The sequence below is a fragment of the Sinohyriopsis cumingii genome, chromosome 13 (assembly GCF_028554795.1).
Source record: "Sinohyriopsis cumingii isolate HCF-2022 chromosome 13, ASM2855479v2, whole genome shotgun sequence".
Classification (NCBI taxonomy): Eukaryota; Metazoa; Mollusca; class Bivalvia; order Unionida; family Unionidae; genus Sinohyriopsis; species Sinohyriopsis cumingii.
The window spans coordinates 46,861,546-46,886,426 of record NC_142973.1 but is presented as its reverse complement, the minus strand read 5'-3'; the positions used below and the strand labels follow the sequence as shown (position 1 = coordinate 46,886,426).

At 35.4% G+C, this 24,881-nt stretch overlaps 5 non-coding genes across 5 annotated transcripts; 2 read left to right on the top strand and 3 right to left on the bottom strand.

The window, feature by feature from the left end:
- Positions 1-5,161: 5,161 nt before the first annotated feature.
- Positions 5,162-5,233, bottom strand: Trnap-ugg (transfer RNA proline (anticodon UGG)). Its single transcript has one exon. It is a non-coding gene; the product is annotated as a tRNA-Pro (tRNA).
- A 1,432-nt stretch (positions 5,234-6,665) lies between these two features.
- Trnag-gcc (transfer RNA glycine (anticodon GCC)) lies at positions 6,666-6,736 on the top strand. The gene has a single exon. It is a non-coding gene; the product is annotated as a tRNA-Gly (tRNA).
- Positions 6,737-13,262: 6,526 nt separating this feature from the next.
- On the bottom strand, positions 13,263-13,334 carry Trnap-ugg (transfer RNA proline (anticodon UGG)). The gene has a single exon. It is a non-coding gene; the product is annotated as a tRNA-Pro (tRNA).
- An 8,003-nt stretch (positions 13,335-21,337) lies between these two features.
- On the bottom strand, positions 21,338-21,409 carry Trnap-ugg (transfer RNA proline (anticodon UGG)). Its single transcript has one exon. It is a non-coding gene; the product is annotated as a tRNA-Pro (tRNA).
- Positions 21,410-22,841: 1,432 nt separating this feature from the next.
- Trnag-gcc (transfer RNA glycine (anticodon GCC)) lies at positions 22,842-22,912 on the top strand. The gene has a single exon. It is a non-coding gene; the product is annotated as a tRNA-Gly (tRNA).
- Positions 22,913-24,881: the final 1,969 nt, after the last annotated feature.

Here is a 24,881-nt window from a genome sequence, read left to right as displayed (position 1 = left end):
CTTTAGGATAGGAAAACTGTACCAATAGTGCGAATTGCGTCCATTAATGTCTTGCTTACAAACTAATTCAGGAGGGATTTTATTTGATTCACAACCTCCTTAGAAATGAACACCATTTCTCTACTTGCATGTGTCTTGTAGAAAGATCTAAGAGCCATATATATACAGACGCTGGCGGCCTTCATTTGATTGCAAGTCGATGAAAGGGTACTTTTACGTTCAGAATGTGTGCATGGTCCTAAATTGTACTAGCGTTTCTCGCTGTAACCTAATTGTCGCTCACTTATGTTTTGTATGCCAACGCCACAACTTAAAGTCTTCCTTCAGGAGATGGGGTTTCTCACACAGAATGTCCCTCGTTTGATAGATGCCCCGTGAATCCAAAATCAAAAGCAATTATTTTGTCATTGAGGATGTATTAAACTGCATGCCATAGCATTCATAGAACTGTATGCCTGAGAATGTGCAGAAATGCATTTCTGTCTATCGAAACAAAAGCACACCTGATGTTTCTATCCAGAACTCAAACCTGAGTAAATCATAAAATAGGGAGTTGCAAAATTAATGCTAAAACAGTTCTCTGGCAATCAAGAAGTCTAGTAAAAGTAATGCCACCAATGTCTTTCATCAGTACATTTTGGAATTAGAGCTACAATGAAATGATTTTGCAATATTATCAGCCTATTACAAACCCAGTTTGAAGTGAGACAGAAATGTGACTCGGATTGAATCTTGAAAAGGTAAATAAAAGTCAGACGGAAACTTGCCGAAAACATGGAAGTCAGACGATATTTTTGAATAGTAAATGGAAATCAGACGAAGTCTTGGTAAAGTATGTTTAGGTAGATTTCTGAACACAAGGGAATTCGACTGCTGTATTCCGAATTCAATACCAAGGTATTGTTATATTTATCCGAAAAGTCACAAACGGGTCTAGAACTGGACTATGCCAAGCGAAGTTCGGACAAGTGGCACATTGTTTCAGATTGTTCAAGACAGACTGAGCGTGTTGCCGAGCGGATTTATTTTAATCGAAACACTTTGGCGCAGAAACACTATCCATATTTTAAAGATACAAATTATTTCCTGGAAAAAACTGACCAAACTTACAGCCTCTTAAAACTGTATACTTGGAGAAAGAAAAGTGTGCAACGGCCATAAATTACCATTTTTGTACGTTAGGTGTATTGAGGATAGTTTCCTCGTTTGGACCCATGTGGAGGAAAAATAGTTTCCTGACTGGATAAAACAACCAACATTCATCAATTAAAATTAAAACGAAAAAGAAATGGAATAAGGAGTAGATTTCCTAAATTTGACATTATACAACAGAATAAACTTGCAAACGGGAATAATCGGGACATTAGGATATATTTAAAGGAGATTCATCAATTGTTACGTTAAATACCTTTCCTGTAAGGCATGGGTTCAGGAGCATTGTTAATTCCAAACACATATTTCCCACACGATTTTGCAACATCAACAAGATTTAATGACGCTTGTTCGATGTATTTCGAGAAATAAGTTGAAAAATCAAGCAAGTGGTTAAACAGAGACCTGAAGTTTTAAGAAGAATAAATATTCTCAACAAAACAAAACTAACAATTTCGTTTTTTGTTAGTTATATTCGACGTTCTTAGTTTTTCTCCTTTATATTCCATACAACTTTACAAAACAAAAAATAACAATTACGATCTATGTTGGTTTCAGTCCACGTTCTTTTTTTCTTTTACATTCCTTAAAAGCTTGCAAAACAAATGTAACAAGTACGTTCTTTGTTGGTTAAAGTCGATCTTCTTTTTTTCTTTCTTACATTCTTTACAAGCTTACAAATTAAAACTAACAATTATGTTCTTTTTTGGTTTCAATCGACGTTCCGCATCTGCAAGATGACTTATTGTTGTTACAGCTCTGTGAAGATAACAATTCCAAAATGTTGCACCGTATAATTGTAAATATAACTTTATCAAGCATATTTATTCTTAATAGGGTTGTCAACTTTTGAAAGCTGAGGCTGATTGAAGTCCTGAAGATTGATCTCTGAAAGGTAAAGAAATGCAAGACAGGTTGATCATCTAGCCATCTACAACTACAAATATAACTTCCCAACATATGTCACATACACAACGAGAAAACACCGATATTATTTTCACCGAAAGCATAACTTAGGAAGAAAATTATAATATATTCAATTGAATTCGAATCGCAATTATGCGACTATTTATTTCAATTGAAACCTTTAAAGGGAGGAAATCACTGGCCGCACATGGTGTCTGAAGCCATACACTGCATTATACTCCTCATCAAGAGCAGAAGACTTCTTCCAGGACATGGTGATTATCACAATTTTTGCACGATCAGTTGCGTTCAAAACATTTAAAAGAACGGAAACATGGTACTTATTGGAAATGTAACACGTGCAGTTACATACAAAGCCAGTGAATGAACAGGAGCCGTGGTGATGCATAGTTATAGCAGAAACAGTTGCATTTGAAAATCCGAGAAACAGAATAAACTCTCTAGCCGAAGATGTTACCTACTTATGATATTGATCAAGTGGTAGTCAGTATTTATCACCTTCAGACACACACAATAAGAGAACGGGAGTAAAATGAAATTTGTTGATTTTGAAATAAGGACAGACCAAGTTTCATGAAAATGTCTTACAATTTTAGAGCGAACTAACTGAAGACATTTTATTCTTAATTCTTACTGATTATATGGACAGACATACATTCGCAGAGTAAATGTGAATTTTTTTGAACATCAAAGTTTTCCTAATTTGACTTACTTGTTCATCTTTGAACTGCAACGATAAAACACTTAATTGACCATATGCCTTTTGTATGGTTTCGCTTTCTAATGAACCGAACACTTGATTGAAAATTCAGGCGTGAATATGCTTTGGCGCATCATCTTAAATTAGTATCATATACTTTCTTTAAAACATAATCTGGACACTAGAATAGTTTTAAAGGAGATTCATCAATTGTTACGTAAAATACTTTTCCAATAAGTCGTACGTTCAGGAGCATTGTCAAATTCCCAATACATATCTCCCACACGATTTGTAACAATCAACAACATTTAATGACGTTTGCTTGTTGCTTTTCGTGAAATAGGTTAGAAAATCAAGAAAGTGGGTAAACTGAGACTTGATGTTTTAAGAAGAATAAAGATTCTCAACAAGAAAAATCACAACCTACCAATTACGTTCTTTGCTGATCCCCGGTCGAGTCATACCAAAGACTTACAAAATGCTACTAACAGCTGCCTCGCTTCACGCTCAGCATTAAGAGGTTAGTGTTAGGACTGGTCCGCCTGGTGTCAGGATAATATGACTGGGTTGGACATCATGCTACATGTCTGCGGCATGATGCCCCAGTACTAGACATAACTATAATCTGTCGCACTGCGGACATCGTAGCGATATGACTGATAGATTATTAAAGCTACGTTAAAAATCCAAATCACACACACACACACACACACACACACACACGCAGACGCACACATGTTCTTTGCTGGTTTTAATCGACGTTCTTATTTTTTCTTCTTTCCATTCCTTACAACCTTACACAACAAAAGATAACAATTACGTTATTTGTTAGTTTCAATCGATGTTCAGCATATGAATCAAAGTTTGCAAGAGAATATTTGTGTGAATATTTGTGTGATTTGCAACAACAATTTCCTGATGCGTTTCAAAGTTACACTTTGAATAGAGCTTACAAAGGAAATGAAAATATAAGGAGCATTTTGGGCGAGATCCAGTCTTCCGAGTATCGACAAGCCTGGTTTTTAAAAGTGTAAATCGAATGGTAGTAAGTGGTGAATGTTTCTAATTAATTCAGACCTAGCAATTAACGTTAAAACAAAATCAAAATTGTAAAGTTAAAAATATAGTTCATATGATGCGTAAACCATGTTTTATGTGATGTATTGTTTAAACTGTATAAAGAGAATGCAGAGGAAACCAAAAGGCATTTAATTTATTTACTTTTAATGAACATTCTGCGGGACCATTATGGTACATAGATTCATTCGCATCTATCTGTCTGTCTCTATGTATAACTGTATGTCTGCTTCAATCTCAATCCATTGTAAACCTGTCTGCCTGTTTGTCTGCCTATATGTCTATTGTATTGCCTGTTCAAGTATTTTGATTCTCTTGATGGGTATCTTCCTTCGTTGGAATGATGAAATATATATCTATATATCAATCTATCGATTGACCGATAGCTTTATTCCGTCTATATATCTTGATGGGCATGCTCCTTTTTGAGAATGAGTACATTTCATACACAACTAGTAAAGTTTCAAAATCTTAGTCTTTCGTCATCATTAAACTATTCAATTTGCTTCAGAACAAGAAGACAGAATAACTTCAAATTACTTTTGTTTTTACATTCATCGCCAGGCTTTCTTCTCCAGTTACTTGTCGACATTATGTCCAAATAATGAAGATAATGACCCAAATATAAGTCCTTCCTCCAAGGACAAAAAAAGCTGTCGCAAATGACCAAAGGAAAAACTGATTTTAATGAATTTTAATCATTATTGCATAGGATAAGAAGGAACTTAGTGTCACTATAAAGTGTTTTTTATTTCTCTTAGTTTTCTCTGACGATGGTGTTTTCTGACATATGTAATTGTGGTTAAGATTAGTCTTTCTTGTATACATAAACTGGTTCTCTAAATTCAAGAATGAAACTATGCAATCAAAACTGGCAGAAGTTAAATAATTATTAGCATACATTTTGATAAGGATGTCTAAAACAAACTTTTTCTGTATGGGTGTGGAGGTTAACTTTGTTCAGAGGAAGATAAGAGTGCAATGAAAAACTATGCTAATCCACTGGTCCATACAGTAGTTATATTTGTTCAAGAATTTCAGTACATCCTCTGAAGCTGAAGTTGTAAATGGGGTTCTGGGAAGTTAACTTCCAATTAATTGTACTTGACTAACTATATGAAAACCTATTTCAAGTTTTGGAGAAATGACAATTCACCAGCGTTTCCGAAATGAATCCGTCAAAAGTATTGCATTTACACGAATAATTGAAAATGAAATATTTCACTCATGGCTGTCCCGAGAGATTGCTTCAACCATTTACCAGGATTGTACAAAATGAGTATTAACTTTCATTTCCAAAATGGTGGGCTCGTCCGGGATTTGAACCCGGGACCTCTCGCACCCAAAGCGAGAATCATACCCCTAGACCAACGAGCCTCACATGGGAAATAATCGTGCCATTATCCGCCTTTATATTTGTCCTGCATACGAGCCGCTACCTTATCGACAGCTTGATATCAGTGCGCTGCTGTTACTCAGATCCTTGCACATGAAAAGATTATATCATAGATGAAACGTACATATTTCATTTCCTTGTGTACATTTCATGCACAAATAGTATTGTTTCGAAATATCAGTCTTTTGATATCATTTACTATTCAGTTTGCTTCAAAGCTAATCTCCCAAATCTATGAGACATACACATATAAGTCCTTCTTCCAAGGAGAAAAAACTGTCGCAAATGACCCATGATCAAACTAAATTTAATGAATTTTAATAATCTTTGCATCATTTAAGACCAGATGATAGGAAGGAACTTAATGTTCCTATAAAGTGTTTTCTTTTTCTCTCTTAGTTTTCTCTGAAGAGGGTGTTTTGTAATATATGTAATTTATGGATGACATTATTCATTGTTGTATACACAGACTGGTTCTCTAAATTCAAGACCGAAACTATGCAATCAAGCTGATTGTTGTTGTGGGTAACACATGAAAAGTAATTAGTTGACTTTGTTTAGACTAACATGCTTTAAGATAAAGTCGATTTCCGATGACGAAGACATATTTAGAATTAAAATGATATTTATTTGCATGCTTCTAAATGAAATCCAACTCATCTGAATTTTACTGTTGATAATAATCAAGAGTTTCAGATCTACATAATATTAATTGCTGCCGATAGACCCTTGGACAATCCGTTGATCAAACAGCATTCTCCATTCGCCGGCGTCCCCGTTTGACACTTGCATTATGCATAAAGATGAATGCATGCTGATGTATGTCGATGGAAGCCAAATTTGCCATTCTAGTCGACGGTCATACCATTAATTTGACAGTTGATTTTCACAACAACAAAAAAGATAATTCCAGTAGGCGGATTAGGCAAGGTTCGTTTTAGGTTCTCTCTAAGCAGCACATTCATCTTTCGTTAAAGATATGATAGGAAATCTGTACAAATATTATGAATTCGTCCATCAATATTTTGCTTAAAAACCAATTCCGGATAGACTTTGTTCTATTTACAACCTCCTTGAAAACGAATACCGTTTTCTACTAAAATGCATCTTGTGGATAGATGTGAGATGAAATTCAAGCAGACAAGACCTTTGAAGAGACTAGCAAGTGAGAAATCATGTGGCTGTCTCCAATTTAGAAAGTGCTTCAATCCAAGTAATCTACGCCGTTTCAGAATCAAATAAAGAGATGTGTTGTGTCGGTTTATTCTAACAGCATGCATTGTAACCCCATTGGCAGTCAATCAATAAATCAACGCCTACTGAATTAGATGACACAGACATGTAAATGACATTAGGCAGTTAAGGTAAAGACACGGTGGGGAGATAGGCCCTTACGAAGCAAGGGAATAATGTGCATCGGTGGTTCAGTGGTAGAATGCTCGCCTGCCACGCGGGCGGCCCGGGTTCGATTCCCGGCCGATGCAAATTTTTTTTATATAGTTTTAGAATGTTTGCATAATCCAATATTTGTAATAACTCTTTTTGCCCTAGTCTAATTTTCGCTCACTTTTGTGTTTTATGCCAACTCCACAACTGAAATCGGAACAGTCCTTGAATCAGAAGCTTGGATGTCTCACACTGAGTGTCCCTCGCTTCCCGGAAAAAAACATGGATGTTGGTGCAAAACAGCTTTCCATTACAGTGGGACAGATCCTTATCTTGTCTATAAGGAGTTTCTAATTGGAACTGTAGGAAGAGCGTAATAACCTTCATTTTTCAGTCAGAGGTTAATCTTTAAATCCGGATGACGATGCCTATCGCCCTTAATTATTTTAACACAAGAACATTTCAGTGTACTGAACGTGTTATTATCATTTACTTTATGACACTAGAATACTCTTTTAGAGATGTCTTCAATTTATTTCAACATTTATGTCTGTCTGTAAACCTCGTTTCACGTTTGACCTTCTCCAGCCAACTTTGACTCGAATTTCATTGAACTGATTTCAAATCCAGACTGAAAGGAATGATACTAAGTTCCTATTCACAATGTTTTTGTGTTATTTACAGATTACTGTATCAAACGATCATTGACCTCTCTCTCTCCCTCTCTCTCTCTCCCTCTCTCTCCCTCGCACTCTCTCTCTCTCTCTCTCTCTCTCTCGTTCGTTATCACACAAGAGTTCAAAGTTTATGCCTGCACAATGTCATATGTAGGAAAGTCATCATTGGAGATGTAAATGTTTAGATGATCAACCTGTCATGGGTTTCATTACATTTCAGAGGACAACAAATAGAACTATAATCAGCCTGCAATTTCAAAACTCTACAACGTCATTAAGAATAAATGTACGACATACTGTTATATCTACAATTACACCGTTTGAAAGATAAACTATATCCTCATGCGCAAACATGCACGCACGCAAACATACATATATGTGTAAACAACATACAATCATTTTTTTTAAAAGGCAAACTGTTATCTATACTGTATTTCTACTGTGTGATTGAAGTTTCTCCTTAATTGCGGGTAGGAGATTGGGCCTATCTGAATAATGTCTTTTTTATCAATAACATATTGAAGGCTTATTGTGTATATGGTTGTAGATTATAAAGTAAGATTATTAATTTTGTATGAAAACATCTTTATTTGGATTTCAGATCAGATCATTAGTTTTTCCTCAGGAAATCCTGGTGTACCAGATATTTGGCATGTTGTTTACTAAACCTTTAGTATTATACATGATCTTGCTGCCAGCGTTGAATATTATAGTAAACGAAACAAATATATTTGCAGTAGATGCATTAGGCAAAGTTGATTGCAGGTTTTATCTAAGCAATACACCAAACTTTAGGATAGGAAAACTGTACCAATAGTGCGAATTGCGTCCATTAATGTCTTGCTTACAAACTAATTCAGGACGGATTTTATTTGATTCACAACCTCCTTAGAAATGAACACCATTTCTCTACTTGCATGTGTCATGTAGAAAGATCTAAGAGCCATATATATACAGACGCTGGCGGCCTTCATTTGATTGCAAGTCGATGAAAGGGTACTTTTACGTTCAGAATGTGTGCATGGTCCTAAATTGTACTAGCGTTTTTCGCTGTAACCTAATTGTCGCTCACTTATGTTTTGTATGCCAACGCCACAACTTAAAGTCTTCCATCAGGAGATGGGGTTTCTCACACAGAATGTCCCTCGTTTGATAGATGCCCCGTGAATCCAAAATCAAAAGCAATTATTTTGTCATTGAGGATGTATTAAACTGCATGCCATAGCATTCATAGAACTGTATGCCTGAGAATGTGCAGAAATGCATTTCTGTCTATCGAAACAAAAGCACACCTGATGTTTCTATCCAGAACTCAAACCTGAGTAAATCATAAAATAGGGAGTTGCAAAATTAATGCTAAAACAGTTCTCTGGCAATCAAGAAGTCTAGTAAAAGTAATGCCACCAATGTCTTTCATCAGTACATTTTGGAATTAGAGCTACAACGAAATGATTTTGCAATATTATCAGCCTATTACAAACCCAGTTTGAAGTGAGACAGAAATGTGACTCGGATTGAATCTTGAAAAGGTAAATAAAAGTCAGACGGAAACTTGCCGAAAACATGGAAGTCCGACGATATTTTTGAATAGTAAATGGAAATCAGACGAAGTCTTGGTAAAGTATGTTTAGGTAGATTTCTGAACACAAGAGAATTCGACTGCTGTATTCCGAATTCAATACCAAGGTATTGTTATATTTATCCGAAAAGTCACAAACGGGTCTAGAACTGGACTATGCCAAGCGAAGTTCGGACAAGTGGCACATTGTTTCAGATTGTTCAAGACAGACTGAGCGTGTTGCCGAGCGGATTTATTTTAATCGAAACACTTTGGCGCAGAAACACTATCCATATTTTAAAGATACAAATGATTTCCTGGAAAAAACTGACCAAACTTACAGCCTCTTAAAACTGTATACTTGGAGAAAGAAAAGTGTGCAACGGCCATAAATTACCATTTTTGTACGTTAGGTGTATTGAGGATAGTTTCCTCGTTTGGACCCATGTGGAGGAAAAATAGTTTCCTGACTGGATAAAACAACCAACATTCATCAATTAAAATTAAAACGAAAAAGAAATGGAATAAGGAGTAGATTTCCTAAATTTGACATTATACAACAGAATAAACTTGCAAACGGGAATAATCGGGACATTAGGATATATTTAAAGGAGATTCATCAATTGTTACGTTAAATACCTTTCCTGTAAGGCATGGGTTCAGGAGCATTGTTAATTCCAAACACATATTTCCCACACGATTTTGCAACATCAACAAGATTTAATGACGCTTGTTCGATGTATTTCGAGAAATAAGTTGAAAAATCAAGCAAGTGGTTAAACAGAGACCTGAAGTTTTAAGAAGAATAAATATTCTCAACAAAACAAAACTAACAATTTCGTTTTTTGTTAGTTATATTCGACGTTCTTAGTTTTTCTCCTTTATATTCCATACAACTTTACAAAACAAAAAATAACAATTACGATCTATGTTGGTTTCAGTCCACGTTCTTTTTTTCTTTTACATTCCTTAAAAGCTTGCAAAACAAATGTAACAAGTACGTTCTTTGTTGGTTAAAGTCGATCTTCTTTTTTTCTTTCTTACATTCTTTACAAGCTTACAAATTAAAACTAACAATTATGTTCTTTTTTGGTTTCAATCGACGTTCCGCATCTGCAAGATGACTTATTGTTGTTACAGCTCTGTGAAGATAACAATTCCAAAATGTTGCACCGTATAATTGTAAATATAACTTTATCAAGCATATTTATTCTTAATAGGGTTGTCAACTTTTGAAAGCTGAGGCTGATTGAAGTCCTGAAGATTGATCTCTGAAAGGTAAAGAAATGCAAGACAGGTTGATCATCTAGCCATCTACAACTACACATATAACTTCCCAACATATGTCACATACACAACGAGAAAACACCGATATTATTTTCACCGAAAGCATAACTTAGGAAGAAAATTATAATATATTCAATTGAATTCGAATCGCAATTATGCGACTATTTATTTCAATTGAAACCTTTAAAGGGAGGAAATCACTGGCCGCACATGGTGTCTGAAGCCATACACTGCATTATACTCCTCATCAAGAGCAGAAGACTTCTTCCAGGACATGGTGATTATCACAATTTTTGCACGATCAGTTGCGTTCAAAACATTTAAAAGAACGGAAACATGGTACTTATTGGAAATGTAACACGTGCAGTTACATACAAAGCCAGTGAATGAACAGGAGCCGTGGTGATGCATAGTTATAGCAGAAACAGTTGCATTTGAAAATCCGAGAAACAGAATAAACTCTCTAGCCGAAGATGTTACCTACTTATGATATTGATCAAGTGGTAGTCAGTATTTATCACCTTCAGACACACACAATAAGAGAACGGGAGTAAAATGAAATTTGTTGATTTTGAAATAAGGACAGACCAAGTTTCATGAAAATGTCTTACAATTTTAGAGCGAACTAACTGAAGACATTTTATTCTTAATTCTTACTGATTATATGGACAGACATACATTCGCAGAGTAAATGTGAATTTTTTTGAACATCAAAGTTTTCCTAATTTGACTTACTTGTTCATCTTTGAACTGCAACGATAAAACACTTAATTGACCATATGCCTTTTGTATGGTTTCGCTTTCTAATGAACCGAACACTTGATTGAAAATTCAGGCGTGAATATGCTTTGGCGCATCATCTTAAATTAGTATCATATACTTTCTTTAAAACATAATCTGGACACTAGAATAGTTTTAAAGGAGATTCATCAATTGTTACGTAAAATACTTTTCCAATAAGTCGTACGTTCAGGAGCATTGTCAAATTCCCAATACATATCTCCCACACGATTTGTAACAATCAACAACATTTAATGACGTTTGCTTGTTGCTTTTCGTGAAATAGGTTAGAAAATCAAGAAAGTGGGTAAACTGAGACTTGATGTTTTAAGAAGAATAAAGATTCTCAACAAGAAAAATCACAACCTACCAATTACGTTCTTTGCTGATCCCCGGTCGAGTCATACCAAAGACTTACAAAATGCTACTAACAGCTGCCTCGCTTCACGCTCAGCATTAAGAGGTTAGTGTTAGGACTGGTCCGCCTGGTGTCAGGATAATATGACTGGGTTGGACATCATGCTACATGTCTGCGGCATGATGCCCCAGTACTAGACATAACTATAATCTGTCGCACTGCGGACATCGTAGCGATATGACTGATAGATTATTAAAGCTACGTTAAAAATCCAAATCACACACACACACACACACACACACACACGCAGACGCACACATGTTCTTTGCTGGTTTTAATCGACGTTCTTATTTTTTCTTCTTTCCATTCCTTACAACCTTACACAACAAAAGATAACAATTACGTTATTTGTTAGTTTCAATCGATGTTCAGCATATGAATCAAAGTTTGCAAGAGAATATTTGTGTGAATATTTGTGTGATTTGCAACAACAATTTCCTGATGCGTTTCAAAGTTACACTTTGAATAGAGCTTACAAAGGAAATGAAAATATAAGGAGCATTTTGGGCGAGATCCAGTCTTCCGAGTATCGACAAGCCTGGTTTTTAAAAGTGTAAATCGAATGGTAGTAAGTGGTGAATGTTTCTAATTAATTCAGACCTAGCAATTAACGTTAAAACAAAATCAAAATTGTAAAGTTAAAAATATAGTTCATATGATGCGTAAACCATGTTTTATGTGATGTATTGTTTAAACTGTATAAAGAGAATGCAGAGGAAACCAAAAGGCATTTAATTTATTTACTTTTAATGAACATTCTGCGGGACCATTATGGTACATAGATTCATTCGCATCTATCTGTCTGTCTCTATGTATAACTGTATGTCTGCTTCAATCTCAATCCATTGTAAACCTGTCTGCCTGTTTGTCTGCCTATATGTCTATTGTATTGCCTGTTCAAGTATTTTGATTCTCTTGATGGGTATCTTCCTTCGTTGGAATGATGAAATATATATCTATATATCAATCTATCGATTGACCGATAGCTTTATTCCGTCTATATATCTTGATGGGCATGCTCCTTTTTGAGAATGAGTACATTTCATACACAACTAGTAAAGTTTCAAAATCTTAGTCTTTCGTCATCATTAAACTATTCAATTTGCTTCAGAACAAGAAGACAGAATAACTTCAAATTACTTTTGTTTTTACATTCATCGCCAGGCTTTCTTCTCCAGTTACTTGTCGACATTATGTCCAAATAATGAAGATAATGACCCAAATATAAGTCCTTCCTCCAAGGACAAAAAAGCTGTCGCAAATGACCAAAGGAAAAACTGATTTTAATGAATTTTAATCATTATTGCATAGGATAAGAAGGAACTTAGTGTCACTATAAAGTGTTTTTTATTTCTCTTAGTTTTCTCTGACGATGGTGTTTTCTGACATATGTAATTGTGGTTAAGATTAGTCTTTCTTGTATACATAAACTGGTTCTCTAAATTCAAGAATGAAACTATGCAATCAAAACTGGCAGAAGTTAAATAATTATTAGCATACATTTTGATAAGGATGTCTAAAACAAACTTTTTCTGTATGGGTGTGGAGGTTAATTTTGTTCAGAGGAAGATAAGAGTGCAATGAAAAACTATGCTAATCCACTGGTCCATACAGTAGTTATATTTGTTCAAGAATTTCAGTACATCCTCTGAAGCTGAAGTTGTAAATGGGGTTCTGGGAAGTTAACTTCCAATTAATTGTACTTGACTAACTATATGAAAACCTATTTCAAGTTTTGGAGAAATGACAATTCACCAGCGTTTCCGAAATGAATCCGTCAAAAGTATTGCATTTACACGAATAATTGAAAATGAAATATTTCACTCATGGCTGTCCCGAGAGATTGCTTCAACCATTTACCAGGATACTACAAAATGAGTATTAACTTTCATTTCCAAAATGGTGGGCTCGTCCGGGATTTGAACCCGGGACCTCTCGCACCCAAAGCGAGAATCATACCCCTAGACCAACGAGCCTCACATGGGAAATAATCGTGCCATTATCCGCCTTTATATTTGTCCTGCATACGAGCCGCTACCTTATCGACAGCTTGATATCAGTGCGCTGCTGTTACTCAGATCCTTGCACATGAAAAGATTATATCATAGATGAAACGTACATATTTCATTTCCTTGTGTACATTTCATGCACAAATAGTATTGTTTCGAAATATCAGTCTTTTGATATCATTTACTATTCAGTTTGCTTCAAAGCTAATCTCCCAAATCTATGAGACATACACATATAAGTCCTTCTTCCAAGGAGAAAAAACTGTCGCAAATGACCCATGATCAAACTAAATTTAATGAATTTTAATAATCTTTCCATCATTTAAGACCAGATGATAGGAAGGAACTTAATGTTCCTATAAAGTGTTTTCTTTTTCTCTCTTAGTTTTCTCTGAAGAGGGTGTTTTGTAATATATGTAATTTATGGATGACATTATTCATTGTTGTATACACAGACTGGTTCTCTAAATTCAAGACCGAAACTATGCAATCAAGCTGATTGTTGTTGTGGGTAACACATGAAAAGTAATTAGTTGACTTTGTTTAGACTAACATGCTTTAAGATAAAGTCGATTTCCGATGACGAAGACATATTTAGAATTAAAATGATATTTATTTGCATGCTTCTAAATGAAATCCAACTCATCTGAATTTTACTGTTGATAATAATCAAGAGTTTCAGATCTACATAATATTAATTGCTGCCGATAGACCCTTGGACAATCCGTTGATCAAACAGCATTCTCCATTCGCCGGCGTCCCCGTTTGACACTTGCATTATGCATGAAGATGAATGCATGCTGATGTATGTCGATGGAAGCCAAATTTGCCATTCTAGTCGACGGTCATACCATTAATTTGACAGTTGATTTTCACAACAACAAAAAAGATAATTCCAGTAGGCGGATTAGGCAAGGTTCGTTTTAGGTTCTCTCTAAGCAGCACATTCATCTTTCGTTAAAGATATGATAGGAAATCTGTACAAATATTATGAATTCGTCCATCAATATTTTGCTTAAAAACCAATTCCGGATAGACTTTGTTCTATTTACAACCTCCTTGAAAACGAATACCGTTTTCTACTAAAATGCATCTTGTGGATAGATGTGAGATGAAATTCAAGCAGACAAGACCTTTGAAGAGACTAGCAAGTGAGAAATCATGTGGCTGTCTCCAATTTAGAAAGTGCTTCAATCCAAGTAATCTACGCCGTTTCAGAATCAAATAAAGAGATGTGTTGTGTCGGTTTATTCTAACAGCATGCATTGTAACCCCATAGGCAGTCAATCAATAAATCAACGCCTACTGAATTAGATGACACAGACATGTAAATGACATTTGGCAGTTAAGGTAAAGACACGGTGGGGAGATAGGCCCTTACGAAGCAAGGGAATAATGTGGTAAAATGCTCGCCTGCCACGCGGGCGGCCCGGGTTCGATTCCCGGCCGATGCAAATTTTTTTTATATAGTTTTAGAATGTTTGCATAATCCAATATTTGTAATAACTCTTTTTGCCCTAGTCTAATTTTCGCTCACTTTTGTGTTTTATGCCAACTCCACAACTGAAATCGGAACAGTCCTTGAATCAGAAGCTTGGATGTCTCACACTGAGTGTCCCTCGCTTCCCGGAAAAAAACATGGATGTTGGTGCAAAACAGCTTTCCATTACAGTGGGACAGATCCTTATCTTGTCTATAAGGAGTTTCTAATTGGAACTGTAGGAAGAGCGTAATAACCTTCATTTTTCAGTCAGAGGTTAATCTTTAAATCCGGATGACGATGCCTATCGCCCTTAATTATTTTAACACAAGAACATTTCAGTGTACTGAACGTGTTATTATCATTTACTTTATGACACTAGAATACTCTTTTAGAGATGTCTTCAATTTATTTCAACATTTATGTCTGTCTGTAAACCTCGTTTCACGTTTGACCTTCTCCAGCCAACTTTGACTCGAATTTCATTGAACTGATTTCAAATCCAGACTGAAAGGAATGATACTAAGTTCCTATTCACAATGTTTTTGTGTTATTTACAGATTACTGTATCAAACGATCATTGACCTCTCTCTCTCCCTCTCTCTCTCTCCCTCGCACTCTCTCTCTCTCTCTCTTTCTCTCTCTCTCTCTCGTTCGTTATCACACAAGAGTTCAAAGTTTATGCCTGCACAATGTCATATGTAGGAAAGTCATCATTGGAGATGTAAATGTTTAGATGATCAACCTGTCATGGGTTTCATTACATTTCAGAGGACAACAAATAGAACTATAATCAGCCTGCAATTTCAAAACTCTACAACGTCATTAAGAATAAATGTACGACATACTGTTATATCTACAATTACACCGTTTGAAAGATAAACTATATCCTCATGCGCAAACATGCACGCACGCAAACATACATATATGTGTAAACAACATACAATCATTTTTTTTAAAAAGGCAAACTGTTATCTATACTGTATTTCTACTGTGTGATTGAAGTTTCTCCTTAATTGCGGGTAGGAGATTGGGCCTATCTGAATAATGTCTTTTTTATCAATAACATATTGAAGGCTTATTGTGTATATGGTTGTAGATTATAAAGTAAGATTATTAATTTTGTATGAAAACATCTTTATTTGGATTTGAGCTCAGATCATTAGTTTTTCCTCAGGAAATCCTGGTGTACCAGATATTTGGCATGTTCTTTACTAAACCTTTAGTATTATACATGATCTTGCTGCCAGCGTTGAATATTATAGTAAACGAAACAAATATATTTGCAGTAGATGCATTAGGCAAAGTTGATTGCAGGTTTTATCTAAGCAATACACCAAACTTTAGGATAGGAAAACTGTACCAATAGTGCGAATTGCGTCCATTAATGTCTTGCTTACAAACTAATTCAGGAGGGATTTTATTTGATTCACAACCTCCTTAGAAATGAACACCATTTCTCTACTTGCATGTGTCTTGTAGAAAGATCTAAGAGCCATATATATACAGACGCTGGCGGCCTTCATTTGATTGCAAGTCGATGAAAGGGTACTTTTACGTTCAGAATGTGTGCATGGTCCTAAATTGTACTAGCGTTTCTCGCTGTAACCTAATTGTCGCTCACTTATGTTTTGTATGCCAACGCCACAACTTAAAGTCTTCCATCAGGAGATGGGGTTTCTCACACAGAATGTCCCTCGTTTGATAGATGCCCCGTGAATCCAAAATCAAAAGCAATTATTTTGTCATTGAGGATGTATTAAACTGCATGCCATAGCATTCATAGAACTGTATGCCTGAGAATGTGCAGAAATGCATTTCTGTCTATCGAAACAAAAGCACACCTGATGTTTCTATCCAGAACTCAAACCTGAGTAAATCATAAAATAGGGAGTTGCAAAATTAATGCTAAAACAGTTCTCTGGCAATCAAGAAGTCTAGTAAAAGTAATGCCACCAATGTCTTTCATCAGTACATTTTGGAATTAGAGCTACAATGAAATGATTTTGCAATATTATCAGCCTATTACAAACCCAGTTTGAAGTGAGACAGAAATGTGACTCGGATTGAATCTTGAAAAGGTAAATAAAAGTCAGACGGAAACTTGCCGAAAACATGGAAGTCCGACGATATTTTTGAATAGTAAATGGAAATCAGACGAAGTCTTGGTAAAGTATGTTTAGGTAGATTTCTGAACACAAGGGAATTCGACTGCTGTATTCCGAATTCAATACCAAGGTATTGTTATATTTATCCGAAAAGTCACAAACGGGTCTAGAACTGGACTATGCCAAGCGAAGTTCGGACAAGTGGCACATTGTTTCAGATTGTTCAAGACAGACTGAGCGTGTTGCCGAGCGGATTTATTTTAATCGAAACACTTTGGCGCAGAAACACTATCCATATTTTAAAGATACAAATGATTTCCTGGAAAAAACTGACCAAACTTACAGCCTCTTAAAACTGTATACTTGGAGAAAGAAAAGTGTGCAACGGCCATAAATTACCATTTTTGTACGTTAGGTGTATTGAGGATAGTTTCCTCGTTTGGACCCATGTGGAGGAAAAATAGTTTCCTGACTGGATAAAACAACCAACATTCATCAATTAAAATTAAAACGAAAAAGAAATGGAATAAGGAGTAGATTTCCTAAATTTGACATTATACAACAGAATAAACTTGCAAACGGGAATAATCGGGACATTAGGATATATTTAAAGGAGATTCATCAATTGTTACGTTAAATACCTTTCCTGTAAAGCATGGGTTCAGGAGCATTGTTAATTCCAAACACATATTTCCCACACGATTTTGCAACATCAACAAGATTTAATGACGCTTGTTCGATGTATTTCGAGAAATAAGTTGAAAAATCAAGCAAGTGGTTAAACAGAGACCTGAAGTTTTAAGAAGAATAAATATTCTCAACAAAACAAAACTAACAATTTCGTTTTTTGTTAGTTATATTCGACGTTCTTAGTTTTTCTCCTTTATATTCCATACAACTTTACAAAACAAAAAATAACAATTACGATCTATGTTGGTTTCAGTCCACGTTCTTTTTTTCTTTTACATTCCTTAAAAGCTTGCAAAACAAATGTAACAAGTACGTTCTTTGTTGGTTAAAGTCGATCTTCTTTTTTTCTTTCTTACATTCTTTACAAGCTTACAAATTAAAACTAACAATTATGTTCTTTTTTGGTTTCAATCGACGTTCCGCATCTGCAAGATGACTTATTGTTGTTACAGCTCTGTGAAGATAACAATTCCAAAATGTTGCACCGTATAATTGTAAATATAACTTTATCAAGCATATTTATTCTTAATAGGGTTGTCAACTTTTGAAAGCTGAGGCTGATTGAAGTCCTGAAGATTGATCTCTGAAAGGTAAAGAAATGCAAGACAGGTTGATCATCTAGCCATCTACAACTACAAATATAACTTCCCAACATATGTCACATACACAACGAGAAAACACCGATATTATTTTCACCGAAAGCATAACTTAGGAAGAAAATTATAATATATTCAATTGAATTCGAATCGCAATTATGCGACTATTTATTTCAATTGAAACCTTTAAAGGGAGGAAATCACTGGCCGCACATGGTGTCTGAAGCCATACACTGCATTATACTCCTCATCAAGAGCAGAAGATTTCTTCCAGGACATGGTGATTATCACAATTTTTGCACGATCAGTTGCGTTCAAAACATTTAAAAGAACGGAAACATGGTACTTATTGGAAATGTAACACGTGCAGTTACATACGAAGCCAGTGAATGAACAGGAGCCGTGGTGATGCATAGTTATAGCAGAAACAGTTGCATTTGAAAATCCGAGAAACAGAATAAACTCTCTAGCCGAAGATGTTACCTACTTATGATATTGATCAAGTGGTAGTCAGTATTTATCACCTTCAGACACACACAATAAGAGAACGGGAGTAAAATGAAATTTGTTGATTTTGAAATAAGGACAGACCAAGTTTCATGAAAATGTCTTACAATTTTAGAGCGAACTAACTGAAGACATTTTATTCTTAATTCTTACTGATTATATGGACAGACATACATTCGCAGAGTAAATGTGAATTTTTTTGAACATCAAAGTTTTCCTAATTTGACTTACTTGTTCATCTTTGAACTGCAACGATAAAACACTTAATTGACCATATGCCTTTTGTATGGTTTCGCTTTCTAATGAACCGAACACTTGATTGAAAATTCAGGCGTGAATATGCTTTGGCGCATCATCTTAAATTAGTATCATATACTTTCTTTAAAACATAATCTGGACACTAGAATAGTTTTAAAGGAGATTCATCAATTGTTACGTAAAATACTTTTCCAATAAGTCGTACGTTCAGGAGCATTGTCAAATTCCCAATACATATCTCCCACACGATTTGTAACAATCAACAACATTTAATGACGTTTGCTTGTTGCTTTTCGTGAAATAGGTTAGAAAATCAAGAAAGTGGGTAAACTGAGACTTGATGTTTTAAGAAGAATAAAGATTCTCAACAAGAAAAATCACAACCTACCAATTACGTTCTTTGCTGATCCCCGGTCGAGTCATACCAAAGACTTACAAAATGCTACTAACAGCTGCCTCGCTTCACGCTCAGCATTAAGAGGTTAGTGTTAGGACTGGTCCGCCTGGTGTCAGGATAATATGACTGGGTTGGACATCATGCTACATGTCTGCGGCATGATGCCCCAGTACTAGACATAACTATAATCTGTCGCACTGCGGACATCGTAGCGATATGACTGATAGATTATTAAAGCTACGTTAAAAATCCAAATCACACACAGACACACACACGCAGACGCACACATGTTCTTTGCTGGTTTTAATCGACGTTCTTATTTTTTCTTCTTTCCATTCCTTACAACCTTACACAACAAAAGATAACAATTACGTTATTTGTTAGTTTCAATCGATGTTCAGCATATGAATCAAAGTTTGCAAGAGAATATTTGTGTGAATATTTGTGTGATTTGCAACAACAATTTCCTGATGCGTTTCAAAGTTACACTTTGAATAGAGCTTACAAAGGAAATGAAAATATAAGGAGCATTTTGGGCGAGATCCAGTCTTCCGAGTATCGACAAGCCTGGTTTTTAAAAGTGTAAATCGAATGGTAGTAAGTGGTGAATGTTTCTAATTAATTCAGACCTAGCAATTAACGTTAAAACAAAATCAAAATTGTAAAGTTAAAAATATAGTTCATATGATGCGTAAACCATGTTTTATGTGATGTATTGTTTAAACTGTATAAAGAGAATGCAGAGGAAACCAAAAGGCATTTAATTTATTTACTTTTAATGAACATTCTGCGGGACCATTATGGTACATAGATTCATTCGCATCTATCTGTCTGTCTCTATGTATAACTGTATGTCTGCTTCAATCTCAATCCATTGTAAACCTGTCTGCCTGTTTGTCTGCCTATATGTCTATTGTATTGCCTGTTCAAGTATTTTGATTCTCTTGATGGGTATCTTCCTTCGTTGGAATGATGAAATATATATCTATATATCAATCTATCGATTGACCGATAGCTTTATTCCGTCTATATATCTTGATGGGCATGCTCCTTTTTGAGAATGAGTACATTTCATACACAACTAGTAAAGTTTCAAAATCTTAGTCTTTCGTCATCATTAAACTATTCAATTTGTTTCAGAACAAGAAGACAGAATAACTTCAAATTACTTTTGTTTTTACATTCATCGCCAGGCTTTCTTCTCCAGTTACTTGTCGACATTATGTCCAAATAATGAAGATAATGACCCAAATATAAGTCCTTCCTCCAAGGACAAAAAAAGCTGTCGCAAATGACCAAAGGAAAAACTGATTTTAATGAATTTTAATCATTATTGCATAGGATAAGAAGGAACTTAGTGTCACTATAAAGTGTTTTTTATTTCTCTTAGTTTTCTCTGACGATGGTGTTTTCTGACATATGTAATTGTGGTTAAGATTAGTCTTTCTTGTATACATAAACTGGTTCTCTAAATTCAAGAATGAAACTATGCAATCAAAACTGGCAGAAGTTAAATAATTATTAGCATACATTTTGATAAGGATGTCTAAAACAAACTTTTTCTGTATGGGTGTGGAGGTTAATTTTGTTCAGAGGAAGATAAGAGTGCAATGAAAAACTATGCTAATCCACTGGTCCATACAGTAGTTATATTTGTTCAAGAATTTCAGTACATCCTCTGAAGCTGAAGTTGTAAATGGGGTTCTGGGAAGTTAACTTCCAATTAATTGTACTTGACTAACTATATGAAAACCTATTTCAAGTTTTGGAGAAATGACAATTCACCAGCGTTTCCGAAATGAATCCGTCAAAAGTATTGCATTTACACGAATAATTGAAAATGAAATATTTCACTCATGGCTGTCCCGAGAGATTGCTTCAACCATTTACCAGGATACTACAAAATGAGTATTAACTTTCATTTCCAAAATGGTGGGCTCGTCCGGGATTTGAACCCGGGACCTCTCGCACCCAAAGCGAGAATCATACCCCTAGACCAACGAGCCTCACATGGGAAATAATCGTGCCATTATCCGCCTTTATATTTGTCCTGCATACGAGCCGCTACCTTATCGACAGCTTGATATCAGTGCGCTGCTGTTACTCAGATCCTTGCACATGAAAAGATTATATCATAGATGAAACGTACATATTTCATTTCCTTGTGTACATTTCATGCACAAATAGTATTGTTTCGAAATATCAGTCTTTTGATATCATTTACTATTCAGTTTGCTTCAAAGCTAATCTCCCAAATCTATGAGACATACACATATAAGTCCTTCTTCCAAGGAGAAAAAACTGTCGCAAATGACCCATGATCAAACTAAATTTAATGAATTTTAATAATCTTTGCATCATTTAAGACCAGATGATAGGAAGGAACTTAATGTTCCTATAAAGTGTTTTCTTTTTCTCTCTTAGTTTTCTCTGAAGAGGGTGTTTTGTAATATATGTAATTTATGGATGACATTATTCATTGTTGTATACACAGACTGGTTCTCTAAATTCAAGACCGAAACTATGCAATCAAGCTGATTGTTGTTGTGGGTAACACATGAAAAGTAATTAGTTGACTTTGTTTAGACTAACATGCTTTAAGATAAAGTCGATTTCCGATGACGAAGACATATTTAGAATTAAAATGATATTTATTTGCATGCTTCTAAATGAAATCCAACTCATCTGAATTTTACTGTTGATAATAATCAAGAGTTTCAGATCTACATAATATTAATTGCTGCCGATAGACCCTTGGACAATCCGTTGATCAAACAGCATTCTCCATTCGCCGGCGTCCCCGTTTGACACTTGCATTATGCATGAAGATGAATGCATGCTGATGTATGTCGATGGAAGCCAAATTTGCCATTCTAGTCGACGGTCATACCATTAATTTGACAGTTGATTTTCACAACAACAAAAAAGATAATTCCAGTAGGCGGATTAGGCAAGGTTCGTTTTAGGTTCTCTCTAAGCAGCACATTCATCTTTCGTTAAAGATATGATAGGAAATCTGTACAAATATTATGAATTCGTCCATCAATATTTTGCTTAAAAACCAATTCCGGATAGACTTTGTTCTATTTACAACCTCCTTGAAAACGAATACCGTTTTCTACTAAAATGCATCTTGTGGATAGATGTGAGATGAAATTCAAGCAGACAAGACCTTTGAAGAGACTAGCAAGTGAGAAATCATGTGGCTGTCTCCAATTTAGAAAGTGCTTCAATCCAAGTAATCTACGCCGTTTCAGAATCAAATAAAGAGATGTGTTGTGTCGGTTTATTCTAACAGCATGCATTGTAACCCCATAGGCAGTCAATCAATAAATCAACGCCTACTGAATTAGATGACACAGACATGTAAATGACATTAGGCAGTTAAGGTAAAGACACGGTGGGGAGATAGGCCCTTACGAAGCAAGGGAATAATGTGCATCGGTGGTTCAGTGGTAGAATGCTCGCCTGCCACGCGGGCGGCCCGGGTTCGATTCCCGGCCGATGCAAATTTTTTTTATATAGTTTTAGAATGTTTGCATAATCCAATATTTGTAATAACTCTTTTTGCCCTAGTCTAATTTTCGCTCACTTTTGTGTTTTATGCCAACTCCACAACTGAAATCGGAACAGTCCTTGAATCAGAAGCTTGGATGTCTCACACTGAGTGTCCCTCGCTTCCCGGAAAAAAACATGGATGTTGGTGCAAAACAGCTTTCCATTACAGTGGGACAGATCCTTATCTTGTCTATAAGGAGTTTCTAATTGGAACTGTAGGAAGAGCGTAATAACCTTCATTTTTCAGTCAGAGGTTAATCTTTAAATCCGGATGACGATGCCTATCGCCCTTAATTATTTTAACACAAGAACATTTCAGTGTACTGAACGTGTTATTATCATTTACTTTATGACACTAGAATACTCTTTTAGAGATGTCTTCAATTTATTTCAACATTTATGTCTGTCTGTAAACCTCGTTTCACGTTTGACCTTCTCCAGCCAACTTTGACTCGAATTTCATTGAACTGATTTCAAATCCAGACTGAAAGGAATGATACTAAGTTCCTATTCACAATGTTTTTGTGTTATTTACAGATTACTGTATCAAACGATCATTGACCTCTCTCTCTCCCTCTCTCTCTCTCCCTCGCACTCTCTCTCTCTCTCTCTTTCTCTCTCTCTCTCTCGTTCGTTATCACACAAGAGTTCAAAGTTTATGCCTGCACAATGTCATATGTGGGAAAGTCATCATTGGAGATGTAAATGTTTAGATGATCAACCTGTCATGGGTTTCATTACATTTCAGAGGACAACAAATAGAACTATAATCAGCCTGCAATTTCAAAACTCTACAACGTCATTAAGAATAAATGTACGACATACTGTTATATCTACAATTACACCGTTTGAAAGATAAACTATATCCTCATGCGCAAACATGCACGCACGCAAACATACATATATGTGTAAACAACATACAATCATTTTTTTTAAAAAGGCAAACTGTTATCTATACTGTATTTCTACTGTGTGATTGAAGTTTCTCCTTAATTGCGGGTAGGAGATTGGGCCTATCTGAATAATGTCTTTTTTATCAATAACATATTGAAGGCTTATTGTGTATATGGTTGTAGATTATAAAGTAAGATTATTAATTTTGTATGAAAACATCTTTATTTGGATTTGAGCTCAGATCATTAGTTTTTCCTCAGGAAATCCTGGTGTACCAGATATTTGGCATGTTCTTTACTAAACCTTTAGTATTATACATGATCTTGCTGCCAGCGTTGAATATTATAGTAAACGAAACAAATATATTTGCAGTAGATGCATTAGGCAAAGTTGATTGCAGGTTTTATCTAAGCAATACACCAAACTTTAGGATAGGAAAACTGTACCAATAGTGCGAATTGCGTCCATTAATGTCTTGCTTACAAACTAATTCAGGAGGGATTTTATTTGATTCACAACCTCCTTAGAAATGAACACCATTTCTCTACTTGCATGTGTCTTGTAGAAAGATCTAAGAGCCATATATATACAGACGCTGGCGGCCTTCATTTGATTGCAAGTCGATGAAAGGGTACTTTTACGTTCAGAATGTGTGCATGGTCCTAAATTGTACTAGCGTTTCTCGCTGTAACCTAATTGTCGCTCACTTATGTTTTGTATGCCAACGCCACAACTTAAAGTCTTCCATCAGGAGATGGGGTTTCTCACACAGAATGTCCCTCGTTTGATAGATGCCCCGTGAATCCAAAATCAAAAGCAATTATTTTGTCATTGAGGATGTATTAAACTGCATGCCATAGCATTCATAGAACTGTATGCCTGAGAATGTGCAGAAATGCATTTCTGTCTATCGAAACAAAAGCACACCTGATGTTTCTATCCAGAACTCAAACCTGAGTAAATCATAAAATAGGGAGTTGCAAAATTAATGCTAAAACAGTTCTCTGGCAATCAAGAAGTCTAGTA